Source organism: Podarcis gaigeae, assembly GCF_964106915.1.
Source record: "Podarcis gaigeae genome assembly, chromosome: 15".
NCBI classification, from domain to species: Eukaryota; Metazoa; Chordata; class Lepidosauria; order Squamata; family Lacertidae; genus Podarcis; species Podarcis gaigeae.
In genome coordinates this window covers 44,667,927-44,673,928 of record NC_139692.1, presented here as the reverse complement: position 1 = coordinate 44,673,928, position 6,002 = coordinate 44,667,927, and positions in this window count along the sequence as shown.

The window sequence follows — 6,002 nt, the reverse complement described above, 5'->3', positions numbered from 1 at the left end:
CTCTGAGCCACAAGGGGGCACTGCAGAGGACGCAGAGTCTGCTGAAAGGGTTCCAGCTGTTTTTCGGGCGTGGTCTCTCCTCTGGAAGCTCTTCTGAGTGATGGCAGTGCAGACGTCTTCACCATCAGTAGGGTGCGCCTGCCTTTAAATGAGGCTTGTGTGTGTCCTGAACCCTGGTGCATGCCGTTGCACAAGGGGGTTGCTGGGGAGACGTGGAGATTGTTAGCGTGAAAAGAGATGGCCCTGCTCACTGCCATTGGCAGGGGACGCCTATCTGGGAAGGTTCCCCCCACTCCCCGCTTCAAAGGAAGTGGGAATATTTTTTCACGAAAAGTTTTTTCACAGCTCAAAAGCGCCTGCTGTTTTGGCTCCTATTGGCAGAGGGAGAACAGATCCTCGAGACCACAAAACAAGACCGGAATTGATCACTTGCTTCAGAAATGCCAGTTCAGAAATGTGCCAGGGAAAACTGCTGACACTTTTGAACTGAGGGGGTGGATCTGTCTTTAGTAAGCTAATCTCTTGGCAGAACAATGCTGCTGCTGCTACCACCACCGGTGGAAAGTCGTCTAATTAAATCTTCCCAGCTTGTGGCTTTTCCATGCCTTTGTGGCAGAGTGCAACCTGGGGTGGGAGGAGGAAGAGGGCCTGTGCTGCGGATGGAAGCAGATAACCAGGCAGGGAGCGGCTGGCTCCACAGGGCAGGCGCAGGGAGCCTGAGAGGGAAGGGATGACTGAGCCAGAGGCGGAGGGGAGGGAGGCTGGAAAGTATTTGAGGAGAGGCTTGAACATGGAAACAACTAGGCAACTTTTAAAAAATCTGCTAGGCATACAAGAAAACTGGGAGGAGTTCTCACATCTGTCCTCCCCCCTCCCAGCACTGTTGTTCACTGGTTAATGAATTGAAACAATCCTGTTCATGGTTTCCTCTAAAAGCAGTGCTACAGTGGTAGGAAAGATTTGCTTCGCCACAGCCTTCTGGGACCTGGCACCCTCAGGATAGGATGGCCTGCAGCTCTCAGCACCAGGCATCGGGAGGGCACCGGCTGGCAAAGGTGGCTAAAATTTTTTTTTGTTATTTTGTGGTCTAGTAAGATGCTGTGAACTCCTTGGCCTGGCTCAGCTCTCTCCCCCCCCCCACTAGTAGCACTGCAGGATCGCCAATGCAAAGCAAGTAGGAGGGAGGAGAAATCACCACTGAGGTTCACAATGCAAAGAGGAAGAGTTTTGATGTGTGTGTTTAAAAAAGCTGAATCTGGGTTGCTACTGAAACGAAGTACAGTATACTTAAAACAAGCAGAAGCATCGGGAGATAAAACTTCTGGCAGGGTTCGCATTCTGGGACAGCTGCCAAGGCCCCAAAACCTAACCCAATTCACTGCCCCAGAGATGCTGGAGCAGCAACCCCCATGGCCTGCCCTTTGCCTTGCGGCACCATCAGCCTCCCACCCCTTGAAGTGGAGGCCATTGATTCCCACCTCTTGCGCTGCTGAGGGGGGGGCGGGCAGGTGGTGGCAGAAGCTGCTGCTTGTTCCTGTCCCATTGCCTTTGGTTCGTCCACCCGACTGCATGGGGGAGCAGCAGGCAGCTCTTCCCTGGCACAATGGGACACGGGACTAGCAGGCGGCAGCAGCTCCTTATTGCCCCCCCCCCACTCAACACACCCTCCAGATACAGCTGCTTCCACACTGCTTCGCTTCCTCCTTCCTTGCCTGCAGAAATCTTCCTACAAAGCCCTGCCCTAGAAGCCAGTTATGGCTGCCTGCCAAGAAGACGGTTGGCCCCTGACCCGAATGATTGACAGACAACTACACATGCCCTGGAGGCAGCAAAGTGGGCCATCAGTGTTGAGAGCGATGAGACAGTATTTCTGCAAGTTCTCTTCCGCTCCCAACCTCCTGGTTTTAGAGCCAGGGAAAGATTTTGCAGCGAGGGTGAGGGTTCCTCTGCTCTCAGCTTCCTGAACTGTTGTCTGTGGGCAGCAGCACAGGTAAAGTTGCCTCGCCTGGCTGCTGCATGTTAGAGGCACGAGAGCAGTCTATGAGGTGACTTGTGGGGTTTTAATTCCCAGCATGGGCCTGGAAAGAGGCTAGAGGGTTGGGCAGGGATGTGTGTGTGTAGAGGGGGCAGAGGGAGTCTTTCCTCCTGGGACAGAGCAGAATGATCTTTCAAGGATTTCTTCCCAAAGTGTTTCTGATTTTCTCTCACCCAAGCTGCAGCTCCTCTGTAAACACCCAGCACCGACATCAATCTGCAACTTTTTTGCACAACTGCTTAAGGCCTAGGAGTCCTTTTTCTGGCACTGCATCAGACAGCCACAGACTCATAACTGTCTTTTGTTTAAGTCTTAGGTACCAAGCTGTACTAGGGAAGTAACAAGAAGTCATGGACTGATTGTGTCCAAGGGTTTTCTTTTTTCCAATTGCCATAGGCTTGCTTTCTGGCTTTGGGCCAGCCATTTCTCCTCACTCTGATGAGAAGTAGCTGGTGTTGTTTGCTGGGAAGAATTGGAGCAGGAGCAAGTAGGGAATGGGAGCCTGAGGGTGGGGGCACCAGCCACCATTAGGAATGACTTGTAATAAGAGTTTTTGCTAACTTAACTATCAGCTATTTGGTGAAATCCTCAGAACCAAAGACAGCCAAAATCATCATGTGGCAGGGTGTGGGGGGAATACACCCATTTTCAGCTAAGAGCAGCAGAAAAACTAGACTCCAAGGGAACTTTGGGTGACCAGGAAAAGTAATGTGACTTAATGATGTTAGCAGAGTTGGGAGCAACCTTTCTTTTAAAGTGGGTCAAATTTGACGGTGCTGCGTTGGGAGGCTTTCACATGATTGTGGCTGTTCAAACCTTCGTTCGAAATCAGTCCCTGCTCTTTTTACTCCTCTTAGGCAAGGAGGTTGAGTCACCCGTCTTCCAACAATTCAAAATCTGCAGGCTCCTTCAAGCTTCTCCTTGTTAGGGGTAGACAGGCTGGGGTGCTGGAGACTCTGGCTCTACAATTAAGTCCTTGCATTCTGATTGGTGGCTTCCGAATGTGGGTAAAATGCTATGGCAAGGGGACCCCCAGTGTGTGTGTATGTGTGTCCCAAGCAATGGCATGAAAGAAAGACAAATACCTGCTGAGGCCAACATGCTGCAACTGCCAGTGTGGATGAGGAAGGCCAAGCTCTCTCTTGGGCAGGAAGAGCTCCTGCCAGATGACCCTTCCCTGCCTCCCCCCCCCCCCCCGCCGCCCATTTGTCAGATACTTGGCAGCTGCTGGCTCCATCAGTCTTCCATAGGCTGTTTCTCAAAGAAAACATTTGTCTGCTTTCAAGTTGCCTAAGTGAAATCACTTGAGGACAATTCAGCCAGAGGGGTAGCAAGTGAAACATTGCAGGTTTCTTCAGGCAGCTTGCTCCCCCCTCTCCATCCCTTAACGCAGGCAGGAGCCATCAATGGTCACCCCCTCTCTTGGGGATAAATAGTGAACCTCTGCATTTACATAGCACAGCTTTATGTAAACAGGAAATGTTTCCAAGATATTTCGCATGTTTTCTGGACCCTAAAATATCCACTGATAAGAGCCATTGTTTCTTTCCCCACTGCTTCCTGCAAACTAAATTATGATTTCCTTGAAACGGCCCAGCCTTAGAGTCCCAGAACATTGTCTCCTGTCTTACCTGATTATCCTGGAACGTGGACCAAGCAAGGCAGTTTCTCTGAAGGGCAGGAGACAAAGTTCACGGAGGCTGGTGGGACTCATCACCAAGAGGCAGTTACAGCCCTTGCGGGTGAATTTCCAGAGCACTCCCCATCAGGAAGCAGTTGCAGGGTAACACTGCAGCGTGGGAGGAAATCAGTAGTGTATGTCCACCAGATCATTCCTTCATTCTCTCTTCCTTCAAAACCTGAATGGGGACTGACCAGGCACCCCACCAAGAGGTGGAGGGAGGCTGCAGCATAGTTGTGACACCCTTGCATTCTCAACTGCACTGTCAACAATTGAAGTATATTTAGCTATTTCACTGGATGCCAAACTAACTGATTTCTGCAAACAAACCTCTGTATAGGTTTCCTACCTAAGTCCACCAAGTTCAAAACCTTTCCCTTTCTTCCTCCTCCTCACTGTCCCATTGCATTTGGGATTATGCCACTCTCTCTTACAGCCAGTGACACACCAGAGCCAAGGTGGCTCCATAAATAAATATAAGATTCTTCAGAACTGTGAGACATCTTGGAAAACATGGAGTCTTTGAAAGGACACTGTTATTTTATACTAGAAGGCAACTTTTCTCTTTCAACACAAGTTTGATACCTGGGGAGGGTGCCTCTTCCCACCCAGGTTTGGGTAGTGTACATGACAGCTGAGCTTCTGATACCAGTCTATTTTTAAGAGAGGTGGGATTTCAATCTCTGATGAAGGATTCAGTTGATTAATCAGACCAATTAACCCTAACTCCACCTTGAACCCTTAGCAGGAGTGATTCTATCACTAATATAAGCTCAATTTTATCAGCAAAGGCTGCAGATGGGTAGCAAAAGCCAAGAGTAACAGCTGAGAGTTTTTCTTTTTCATATACCATATTTACTCGGGTCTAAAGCACCACTGAATCTAATGCACACCTCAATTTTCAGAACCTTGAAATAAAAAAAAAGGAATTGCTGGCGAATGTAAATGTGCCATCGAATCTAATGCACCTTGATTTTTGCAACGTAATTTGGCCAAAAAACGTGAGCATTAGATTCAAGTAAATACGGTACATATGTATTTCTGGGTATGCTCGTCACCCCTCAACATTTAAAGTTTCAGCAAATAAATTACTTAAAATTACATTTTTCCAAACAAAAATAAACTAGTCTTATTTTTGGATTGTTTATCTCCGGGGAATATATTTGGACAGCTGTGTCCCAGCCTCCCTTTCTCCTCAGTGTGCTCTTTGGCTCCTTTCCACCTTCGTTTAGTTCCTGGTCCCCCCCTCCACCATTTTACATCTATTTCTTAAAACCTGTTCTTATATTTTGTTTCAGCCTGGGTCTTAAGGCACATCCATTAAACCACTTCTGAAGGAAAAGAGAGATTCAAGTCTGCTCCATGTTTTTAGGAATAGGAGAAACTGTTGGCAAGTACTTTCCACCAAGGAATTTGCTTTGGAAATGGGAAACTTATTCTGGAAAAGACATAAGCAGACTCAGAAGCGGTGACACAGTCTGTTCTGGAAGGGGAAGTGTTCCTTCTTTTGAGCCTGGCTGGGGTCAGGTGCTGGCAGTAGCTGGGCTTTGGCTGCTGTGTCTGCCCTGGAGAAGGCAAATCTGGCCACTTTCATCACCCATGATGTCTTGGTCACATATTTCAACTACTGTAAACCACTCTATCTTTGACAAGGGCTTTGCAGCTGGTGGAGATTTAGGATTTCCTCTGTTCCTCTCTATCTATTTATAGATATCAATATAATGTCCTCCAGAATAAATTCCCAAGGTGGTTTACATAAAAACAGGCAGAAATTCAAAATGCTTTTTTGTTTTGTTTTGTTAGCATTGAGATGTGGTGGCAGGCAAAATGTGAGCATATAGAATTTATGCCTGTCATGGAACGGCTGATGACATAGAAGACCTCTCAGATAAGGAGAGGACAAATTGTTGTTCCCTCTTAATCAGTTCCTAATTTCTTTCTGAGCCCAGTTCAAAGTGCTGGTTATCATCTCTAGTCCCAAATGTTGTTAAACCGGGTTATCCCGCCTGCCGTTCCGAGATCTGCTGAGGAGGCCCTGCTCCATATCCCTCCTTCCCCTCCAGCAGAAACATGGAGGGGGCCACATTATTATTATTTATTAAATTTGTATATCGTCCTTCATCCATAGACCTTGAGGCTGTTCACATGCAGGGAGGGTCTTTTTTGGCTGTAGCACCAGTGCAGACTCTGGTCCTCCTTCCTTTGGGCGCAGCCTCTCTTCTCCCTGGCCATTTCACAGACTGGTAAAGACTGTCATGCAGGTGTTCAGATTGGATTATCGCTGTC